We start from the raw sequence: 12,002 nt of genomic DNA on the forward strand, positions 1-12,002 counted from the left end.
GAACTTGAGAACAATTGAGGTTTCTGTGTGGGAGGGGAAAGGGGGTTATTCTTTTTTTTCTTTTTTTAATTTGTAAGGTCCTGTAAAACAGTTTATCTTTTGTTCAGCAATAAGTAGTTGGATAGCAAAGGCATCTCTATTTAGTTCAAGGAAATGAAGATGACAAATGGAATTCTATATTTACAAACACACACATATTATATATATACACACACATGCATATTTATATCCATTTATGTGTGTGTGTAATTTTTTTTAATAGCAGATCTTCTGTAGATATAAGTGGGCCCAGATCTACTGATTTATCACTGATATACAGCCACTGAAGATCAGCCCTCTGGCACTTGGCATGTTAAAGAACCTAGCAGTTAATATCCTTAGAGAGTTAAAGGCCCCTAGGTTGAATGAGTCTAGCAGTGTCTGTTTCTTTCCCTCTCCAGGTAAGCCCACACTATGCAGTTATCCTGGGATCAGGAACATTTTTTAGCTAAAACCTCCCTGGCCAAGCACATTGACAAAACCCAATGCTGCAGGTGCTTTAAACAAAAGGTAGTTTAAACCAGACACTTTCTAAGCAGGATGCTCACAAAAGCATTAAAGCCCTGATTACAGGGGTGTAACACTGTAGCAGTGTTGGTCTAAGGACATAGGCAGACCAGGTTCTTTGGGTGAATCTGACATCTTTTATTAGACCAACTTAAATAGTTGGAAAAAAATTTCTTAGCAAGCGTTTGCATTTAAAAACCCTTCATCAGGCTGAGAAAGCTTCTGCAGTTGGTGTGTGCTCTTCCTGGATGGAATGAATAGTAAAGAGGCCAGAGGCTGGGCTGGTATGCATGCAAGACAGGCAGGCAGTGAAGATGTAAATTGAGGAGTTGGTGGGTGAGAGACAGGCTGGGTAGGGGGGAGAAGGGGGATGAATGTAGCAGTTAAATAGTGGAGAGGTACCTGGGGAGTCAGATGTCAGGCAGGTTATAATGTGTCATAAATCTAATGTCTATATTTAGCCCATGATTTTTAGTATCCAGGAGGCTGATGAAGCGAAGTTCATAGGCTCATCTGTGAGAAGTATTTTGTAAGTTTCCTTTGAGGATCAGGACTGAGAGACTGGAGAGAGAGTGGTTTTCTTGTGAGAAATGTGCTCCCACCGGTAATTGGGTGTTCTTGTCTTTGATCGATTTCCGCTTTGGGTGTGCAGATTTCATTCTGGTGCGCAGTTGTTTTTTGGTCTCTCCTACATATTTTCCATCAGGGCATTTGGTGCATCAGATGAGGTGCCCTGATGACTCTCCAAGCTAGCAAGGGATGTGAAGCGTAATAAGAAAGGTTTCTACATGTACATTAGCAGCAAGCAACAAGAAGAAGGTCAGGTGAGCAGCCCAGTGGTGAAAGAGCAGGTTAGGGACTATTTTGAAAACCTGGATGAGTAGAAGGGCATGGGGCCAGTTACAATGTCTCCAAGCGTGCTGAGGGAGTCGGCTGATGTAATTGCAAAGCCACTGGCCATTATCTTTGAAAACTTGTGGCAACTGCGGGCGGTCCCAGATGATGGGAAAAGAGCAAAGATAGAGCCTATCTTTAAGAAAGGAAAGAAGGAGGATCCAGGGAACTACAGACCACTCAGCTTCACCTCAGTCCCTGGAAAAATAATGGAGCAGGTCCTCAAGGAATCCATTTCTAAGCACTTGGAGGAGAAGAAAGTGATCAGGAACAGTCAACATGGATTCACCAATGAGCAAGTCATACCTGACCAACCTGACTGCTTTCTATGATGAGATGACTGGCTCTATGGATGCAGGAAAAGCAGTGGACATAATATACCTTGACCTTAGCAAGGCTTTTGATAGGGTCTCCCACTGCATTCTTCCAAGCAAGCTAAGGAAGTACGGTTTGGATGAATGGACTGCAGGGTGTATAGAAAGTTGGCTGGAACATTGGGCTCAATGGGTAGTGATCAATGGCTCAAGATCTAGTTGGCAGATAGTATCAAGTGGAGTGTCCCAAGGGTTAGTCCTGAGAGCAGTTTTGTTCAATATCTTCATTAACGATCTGGAAGATGAGATGGAGTTCACCCTCAGCAAGTTCACGGATGATACCAAGCAGGCAGGAGTAGTAGATATGCTGGAGGGTAGGGCTAGGATTCAGAATGAATTAGACAAATTGGAGAATTGGGCCAAAATAAATGTAATGAGGTTCAACAAGGACAAGAGCAAAATCCTGCACTTAAGATAAAAGAACCCCATGCACCGCTACAGGCTTGGGACCAACTGGCTAAGCAGCAGCTCTGCACAAAAGGACCTGGGGGTTATAGTGGACAATAAGAGGGTGTTGAAGCATTGGAATTGGTTACCTAGAGAGGCTGTAGAGCCTCTATCCTTGGAAGTCTTCAAGGCCTGGATCAACAAAGCCCTTGCTGGAATGACCTAGTTGGGGATGGTCCTGCTTTGAGCAGGGGGTTGGATTAGATGACCTCCTGAGGTCCCTTCCAATTCTCATTTTCTATAATTCTATGATTCAATGAATAGCAAGACATTTCCCAGCCTGCAGTGGAATGAGTTGTATTCACTGATGTTAAGGCATTATGTGGAATTATGTGTATTATGTTACATGGAATTAGTCAGGGCAGATGAACAATTTACTGTGGACAAGGCTGTATCAGGGCATCTGCTACTCCATGTTAATTGTCCTTGTGAACACTCATACCATCATACCCCATGGAAAAAGAAAACTACACCATTGTTATTTACCTCTCTTTCATCAACAGTTTGGCTACCTCAGGTTACCTTCTATTTATTGTGGATTAAGACAGATTAGAATAATATAGGTTAGCTTCTATTTACTGGGAGTGTCTACACATGGATTTACTGAGCAGTAAGTGGTTTTTACACTGTCTACATGTGCAGGGGTTACAGTGCAGTCATGCTGTGTATGGACTGATTTGAGACTACAGTTAATCCCAAATCAGTCCATACACACAGGGGTATTGCGCAGTAAGGTGTCTGCACGTGCCTTACTGTGCAGTAACTATGGAAGCCAGCGTAAATTGCCATAGTTACTGTGCAGTATGGGCATGCACAGTAACTGTGCACATGGAGACATGCCCACTGTGTCCTGTAGGAGGAAGGAGGAAGAACAATGGGTAGGAGACAGGACTAGGAGTAGTAGACTCAAGCTGAAGCACAGAAAATGTAAGTTGGAGACTAAGTGAAACTTCCTGACTATGAGGGTGGCCAAGCATTGGAACAGGCTATCTAGAGAAGTTGTGGAATCTTCATCCCTGGAAATTTTCAGAAGCAAGTTGGACAGACATTTGTTTGGGATGGTTTAGCCAGGGATGAACCTGCTCTGAGGAGGGGATTGGACCAGATTACTTTGCAAAGTCCCTTCCAGCTTTCCTATGATCCCAGAAGCATGCACACAAGCAGTTACTTCACACCAGATCATGTGTAGCAAAGCCCTCCCCCTTTTTATCTACAGTACAATTTATAAAAACATTTTAAGGAAAACATTTCACCCCAATCTACTATTTTCTGCTAAATTTCTTTAGAAGAGGAGTACGATATTTATTTTTCTTTAGACAACCAGATACATGACTGGCTGATCATTTGCTTACCCGGCCATAATATCTCCAATTAGCAACTGCACAGATAAGTAAGTAATTATACTGGACAGTTTTTTCTTTGAGAATTAAATCTCATCTTGTCATTGCTTTGGAACAAATAATCATGTCTTCTCTATGTCTCTATATCATCAAGCATCAGTTAGTGCTCTACAAATAATAAACAGGGAATACGAATAATAGATATAAAGATAACATTTGTTCAGTGTAACTCTATCATTCTTACTACACTGGTATAGTTAACACTTTAATAAACACCTGGTTACACTCCCGTACAAATAACTATATAGACAGAGAACACAGAAACAATTGCTTTGCTAAGCAATTGTTCCTTATTTCTTCCACTAGAAATGAGTGAATCAGATAATAAATTTGCCTACCAGCATGAATATTGGCCTATTTAGTGAGCTGAATGTTTCCTAATAGCAATCAGAAAATCTTTGGCCACTGGATGTTCAGGACCACCTGCACCAGAATACAATTAGAGAATAAGGATTGATCATTACAGCTCTAAATAGCTGAATTTAGACTCTGTTGTGGACAACATGACTCAGATATTTAGTAGTCATCTACTGCCCATTTATCTCAAGATGGTTGCAATACCACTAATTAGGGAAGGAATTCCCCTGACTCTCCATCCTCAGTGCCTGTTCTCATGATTGTGATGATCCTCTCTCCTTTACTTTTGTATTTCAGATTCAAAGTCTGAAATTTTTCCAATGTTGAAAATCTCACTCAACTGATTCTCCCCAAACTTCTTCTGCACTTTCTTCCAAGCCAATTCCATGCAGAGAACAACTTCCCCAAAGTATTACCACTGCTACTTTCCAACTGAATACTATAACCACTACAGAGTCAGATGCCTTCTTGCTTACTTTCCTCTAGGCCCCCTATCACTCTTGCATTCCTTTTTGCACAGTGGTCCAGCTGCAACAGAAGTGGTGAGAGGTGCTCCCATCCAGCTTTTAGCTTGTGGTTAATACCTCTTCTCAGAGCTTGGAGATGTTGTTTTGAACCCCTCCCACAAGCTGAAAAGGGACCTGAACCAGGTCTCCCACTCCAAGAAAGCACTTAAACCGTTATGATAGTGGTGCTCAACTATCTGGCCCTGTGAGCCAAATATATGATGTTGGGCTGGTCCCCAGGCCAGATCCATGGGTGTGAACTGGTGCACCAGACCAGCCCTATGTGCCTGATCCGGCCATGTGCAACCCAATTTTGTGCATCCCAATCTAGCCGCTCAGAACCAGCCCCACATGCCAGCCTGGCCCCATGCTCCTGGATCCAACTGCAGAGCAATACCCATATACTGGCATGTCCACATACCAGTGTGATATAGGGCCAGGGAATCCAGCCCAAGGGATTCTTCACAGACCTGTAAATTTGGCAGCAGGGAAGCAGCAATTAACACTGTCACTGCTCCCCCATCACTATACTTCAAGACCCATGGGGAGACCCAGGGACCAGATGACAGCTCCGTGGCCTTCATCTGGCCCACACGTAAGAGGTTAAGCACCACTGTACTAGGATATTATGTAACAGGTACCACCACCTCTTCTAGTTGCAGTGTCTTTAAAAGCCTTGCTCATTTTTTTCAAAGAAGAGGTATGAATGTCTATGCTCAAGAGTGTGTTCTGGACCTGAAGGGTAAAGTTTCCTGTTGGCAAGCTTCAGATGCTGCTACCTTGACCTCTTTTAGAGACTTCCCTTAAGCTCTACCTCAGCCCTGGGACCTACATATCATTACCATTTGGCACCTGCTAGGCCAGAGGTAAAACTTTACCCTCAGTTTTTCTGCTAGCCTCTGCTTGGTTATTGCATGACCCATCCAAGGTACCCACACTTTGTCTGTTTTGGCTACTTGCTGTACCCTGACTGTCCTGGAGATTGTGAGCTCTCTGGGGTAGGGTTTGGTATTACAGCACCTTTCACAACAGGTGAACTCCTTGATGGGAGTTCTAGGGTACTATTGAAACATAAATAATCAATTAAATAAATATAGCCTATTAAGTGATACAGCAACCTCCACCCTGACTACTCTACTTGTATGTTATATCCCTTTCTACCACCCTACATCCAATATTTTTTTTCTTTCAGATTACAAACTCTGGGATAGACAAAATATTTTGGAAGTACCTGGCCCAAAAAATTACCTTTACGTAAAAAAGAATAAAAATAATAACAATCCTACTTATTGTTTATGCAAAGTTGTTTTGTATCAACTATTATGTATTATATATAAATATATATATAAATAATACGTTAATAATTATTTTTAATAATATGGAGGCAGAGGATATAAATCTAAACATGGAGGAAAAATATGGACTAGTGTTTAAAACACAAGACCAGAAATCTGGAGTGTCTATACACATGCTCTGATGTTGTGGGGGAGGTTTGCTTTCATTAGAATGGCTCTGAGAGCCGCTCTAATTAAAGTGCCTGCAGCATCACATGTATTCAGCATCCTGTGCTTCAAAATGGCAGTGGGGTAGCTTTAGCTAAAGATCATTCAATGAGTTTTAGTTAGAGTGTCCCTGCCACCATTTTGAAATGCGGGGACGTTTAATACACATGATGAGGAAGCTGCTGGAGCACATTAATTAGCATGCTCCAGCAGGCTCACAGCAGACTTGATTAATCAAATCTGCTCTGTCCCCTGCTAATTAGCATGAATTGAAGCAGAAGTCTGTCATGTGTATAGTTTCACCTGGTCTATCCCAGTCTTTGACACAGATATGACGAGATGGCAAAACACAGAACCTTGTACTAAATCAGGCATGGGAAGCTATATAACTACACTAGTACAGGATGCACCCTCAGATAATTAGCTCTGCTGAGCAGCAAACTATGTAAGCTAGGGCAGACTTCCAGGCACATACATCTATACCGCTTCTGATACCTGTGCTAGCTCAAGCATCTCTATACAGCACTGTATTGTTCTGTGGAAGTCTGAGTGACCTTGGCCCCTCTACAAGTTCAGGTAAAGGAATGATTGGATATAATGAATAATCCACACTATTGCACCTGCTGCCTTACCACATGTGCATGGCAGGAAGCGCAATTGTGACATTACACATTAGATCCAATTCTGCCTTACTGTCAATCCTGGGCTCCCCCTGCACTGGCAAGAAGCAGACTCCCATGGTTGGGAGCCCCCTTTGCTTAAAGGGCTCCCAGCTGTGGGGCCATGTGCAGCCAGGACCAAGAGTCCCTCAACTGACAGGGCTTTCAGCCCTGGCTGTGTCTCACATACAGTTCGGGACTGAGAGCCATCAGTTGCAGGACTCTCAGTCCAAGCTGCACCTCAGCTCTACCAGTTTGGGGTTCTCAGTCCTGGCTGCATGTGAGGCACAGCAGGGGCCAAACTGGGAGGGGCTGAATTTGGTAGGGGCCAAGCCATGAAGCACAGCTGGAACAGATAGCCCTTGAGACTTGGATATCATGGCAGCCACGATCCACAGGGTTCAGAGGGTTCATGCTGAGCAAGGTGCACCCCTGTGGCTGGGAGCGGGTTCATGCTGAGCAAGGTGCACCCCTGTGGCTGGGAGCCCTGTCACTAGACAGAGCTCCCAGTCACAGGGGAGACCCTGCTACACATACAAATTAAAGCTCAATAGCAACCAGCTATAAAGTTAGTACACATTTTCAAAGTCTAACTTTGAGCAACCCAATGACTAGTTCTCACTGAAAGTCACTGGAGGCAGGGGACTCCACATGCACTTGTCCCTTTGAAAATTACCCCCCTCATCCTGTTCTTTATCTCATCATTGGGAATAATTTATTTCATCATTAGGAATAATTCTATAGCTGAGTTCATCATGCTTTGCCTGGGTCATGTCACTGCTAAGTCCCACATTTTAACAAATACTGAATCCCCTGGTAAGCTTTTGTTTTGCTTTGTTATAAATGCTTTCACTGTGGGAACAGCAGCATTTTGATTATGATTTTAACAAGAATAGCTTGAATGATTACCACTTCTATGGTGATGTGCAAGTCGTGACTAAGAGCTACAAGTACTCATTACTTTCCCATTAGGCCAACAGCAGCCAATCTAGAAATATTTGCTACTTTTATTTATCTGGGCAAAAGCAAGTAACAGCGGGTATAATGTCTACCTCAAAATAAACACACACACACACACACACACACACATATCATTGGTATCCTTTTGTTTGCAAGAGACAGTGGATATTGCAGCCTATGACGTAGATGGTTTGTAGTGTCTTGTGTAACTGAATGGTCCATCTGAGATTTGCATGATTTGTGGCAGTGGTTGCAAGTGCAAGTGTCATGGTTGGGTGGTTCAGGAGCTCCTTATTTCCAATAGCTTAGGGCATCCTGTTATTCTTGGTCCCTCTTGATAGTTCCCCATATAGCATGTCTATCTTTCAATCTGCTCAGATGACCCAACCAGCACAGTTGTCTCTGAGTATGACTGTCACACTTGGTAAATTTGCCCTTTGAAGAACCTCTGCATTAGTAACTATCTTGCCATTTAATGTTGAGTATGCAGTGTAAAGAGCGCAGGTGGAAGCTGCTTTACCTTGTCTCTTGATGTGCGTAAGTTGTCCATGTTTCCCAACCATACATGCATTTTGGTCTTGATGGTAAGCTTTGAGTTGTTCCATGATCTTTTAGTTAGTCTGCAGCCTTTCTGGTGTGAACATTAAGTTCTTCATCCAGTGAGAGATTGGTGGTCACTGTAGAACCTAGGTAGCTGAACTTTTGGACTACTTCTATCTGGTTCTCATTAAGGGTGATTGATGGATGTTGTGGAACTTCCTGTCCTAGTACAACTGTTTCCTTTATGCTGACAGTGCAAGCAAATGCCTGACAAGCTCATGAAAGGCGATCCATGAGATCTTGTAGTAGGTCTTAGTCATGGGCTGTAAGGGCAGCATCCTCAGCAAATAGAAGCTCCTTGATACACACTTTTCTAACTTTAGTCTTTGCCTTGAGTCGTGGCAGGATGAAGATTTTCCCATCTCATCTTGTGTGAAGATACACTGCACCTTCCGTATCTTTAAACACACAGTTTAGGAATACTGAGAAGAAGATTCCAAAGAGTGTAGGGGCAAGAACACATCCTTGCTTCACTCCACTTTTCATCTTGAAGCTGTCTGAAGTGGGCCTGTCAAACTGAACAGTTGCTTTCATGTTGTCGTGGAAGGAACATATAAGACATAACAGGATTGGTGGGCACCCAGTCTTTTCTAGGACTGCAAATAAGGCTGCTCTGCTGTTGGTGTCAAGTGCTTTGGTTAGATCCAGAGGTTTAGGTTGTAGCCGTGTTGGTCTAAGGACATAGGCAGACAAGGTTCCTTGGGTGAATTTGATATCTTTTATTAGACCAACCCAAATTGTTTGAGAAAAGTTATTAAGTAAGTTTTCGGGTTAGATCCACAAAGGTGATGTACAATGGTTGGTTTATATCTATCTATCTATCTAGCTAGCTATCGAGACAGATAGATAGAAGTATAACTTAGTTCTAGATAGATAGATAGATAGATAGATAGATAGAAGTATTTCCGGTCCGTTTCCGGGTCCACCACCAAGCACACGGGAGCCCCACCATACTCTTGTGGGACACTCCATCTTCCCCACCATCTCAGTGTTCACAAGCCATGCCTGGTACCTCAAGGTATATAGAAAAAAACATTTAAAGCTGTGTCTATGGCCGAATCACTGATTCTCCGAATCAGCGTCGAAACTTCGGATTTGGCCGAATCAAATCAGGACAGTGATTCATATCAACAAATCAAATCACTGTCCCCTGAATCAGGCTGAATCCGAATCGAATATACACACACACACACACAAGCACATACATATAATTTGAAACATACTACCTACAAAGTAAACATCAACAAGGATAGGATAAGCATTCGCTGCAGAGTATCGTATTCACTTGGCTCTCTCCAATAATTAACTATGGATTGTCTTTCTTTCAAGGGGCTTGATAGTTCTATTTCACAAAGCTCTGATCAAGGGCCAGCTAGGGGTCACAATACCCTTTAAGAGAGCATCAAGAGAAACCATATATCAGGAATACAGACTCTCCCTCCCTCCCTCTGAACTGGATGATGCATAGGCAAAGGGGTCTACTCTGCTCTATCCTAATTCTGATAGAAATATGCTATGAAAACAGATACTGAATTTAACCTATTCATAGCTTGGGCATTGGCAAAGAGCTATTAGGAAATGCATGTGATGGCTGCTGATGGAGTAAAATCCAATATTCACCTAAACAATTCAATCAAATATTTGGTGTATAAATTAATAACTAAATGTGAAAGATACTTTCCAATGCAGTGCTGATGAAGCACTCCAGCTTTTATCTAGACTGTAACGAATACACAGTAAGGTTTCCTTATTCTTCCCCTCACTCCACTGACTCTTCTCTTGGGGTTCTTTCTTGGCTATCAGTCACCACGGCTGCCTGCATCTGATGTAAGCAAGAGGGTGAGGTTAGGGCATGAAGGGAACTAGAGCCTTGATTATTCTACTCCCTTCCCACTGCAACATGCCATCTAGATGAACTGAGGTGACCTGAAGTGCACAACTCTTCCCATAAACCAAGGGAAGAACAGATGAGAAATTGTGCTTCTGGGTACATCTGCAACATATGCCAGGCAGCAGTGCCTTCAAAATGCATCATTCTACTCCATGTACATGACCTGCTAAAGTGGAAGCAATATAGATGTACTTGAGTGACACTGCACCTGAGTTCATTAGTACTGCTGAGAGTCAGTGCTAATTGGCCTACCCATAACACCACACAAACACTGCTGCCAGTTCAGGAAGCAGCCTGTATGGAGCACCACGCATGCTTTGTTTGAGAAAGCCACAGATAGGCACAGTAACTACATGGTCAAAGATGTCGACATTTAGTTGGAGCTTGAATATGCTCTTTCACTCTGAACAGGAAGCCTCCTCAACTCGGTCACTGAGAGATGTATCAGGTCTGATCTTCCCAAGTAATATATCACCTCTGCAACAGGAAACTCTTCAGCCCTCTGCACAATCCTTTCATTCCTTGGGAAGAACAAGGTTAACATGGTCCTATGACCCAAAGATCAGACAAGGTATTCAGAGCCAGACTTTTAAAGGTGTTTAAGCACCTAAAATCAGCAGGTATAAAGGCATCTTTGAGAAACTGGGCTGTTATTCCAGGCAGTTTTTTCTCAGCTAGTCTATGATGGCTCTGATGCGGTCTATCACTGCAGTATCTCTTCATCTATCTCTGGGGACCATGCTCCTTGTTGACATTTGCCACACCACACTGTCTTTAATTTAGAACATATATATTCATTTTTGGTGTATATTTAAGGAGTAGGTGGTGTGCTTCTGCATTCTTAATAACACCTTGGGGAAATTTGTCTTGAGATGCAGCTCTGGACAAGTTCGTTTCTAGGAGCCATTCTTCTGGCACTAGGCAGGATAGATTATGATTGAATTTGCAGCAATCCTGAATGTAGTAGCCTAGGCCATCTACAGGGCCTGAATGTAGTAGCCTAGGTCCACAAAATGAGGGGCATGTGTGTATGACACTTTCAAGTGGGTTAAGTGCTTTTGCACTGCTTTAATGGTGTTGGTGTTTGCATGCGGTGGCAGCATATGGCACAGTAATTCCAGCTGCTGTAGCAAATCGGCAGTGTAATGCGCCTTAAATGACATGGGGCGCAGCAAACTAAAATTCCTCTGCGGAATTATAGTTTGCTGCCCTATAGCCACAGAGCAAAGCACCGGGCTCCATGCAGCTCAGGGTCCCTGCAGGAAGCCCGTGCAGGCAATCTGGCAGCAGCTTGAGAAGGTAGGCTCAACCCAAGAAAAGCGGCGAGCCTGATCTTTTTTTTCCCCTGGAGCCTGCCCACCTGCCTGAGCTGCGTGGGAGCCTGGTGCTTCGCTTCGCAGCTGTGGTGGCCCCTGGGACCACCCGAGCCGGGTGCCTGTGGATGGGTGCTGCCTGGGTGGGGGTGTTGGCACCACTGCCACAGAGGGAAACACCAGTCCCCACCCCTGCAGCCAGGGACTATTCTGCCTACCGGCAGCTCACCCTCCCCTCCCTGCCACCGGAGAGGTAGGTAAGTTCAGGTGTGTGCGCGACACAGGGGTTTATAGGGCCCTAAATTGAAAGGGTGTTTTTAAAAACCCACGGCTTCAATATTCTTCAGATACTAGGTAGAACCTAGGGGCGTGTGTAGATGAAATGGGGGTCCTAAATTGAAGTGGCGAGTTTTTAAAAACACCCTTTCAATTTAGGACCCCCATTTCATCTACACACGCCCCTAGGTTCTACCTAGTACCTGAAGAATATACCCACGGGAGGGGCAAAAGCCATATTTCCAGAGCCCCTGAACTGTAACTAGCACAGATATAT

The sequence above is a fragment of the Alligator sinensis genome, unplaced genomic scaffold (assembly GCF_000455745.1).
Source record: "Alligator sinensis unplaced genomic scaffold, ASM45574v1 scaffold342_1, whole genome shotgun sequence".
NCBI classification, from domain to species: Eukaryota; Metazoa; Chordata; order Crocodylia; family Alligatoridae; genus Alligator; species Alligator sinensis.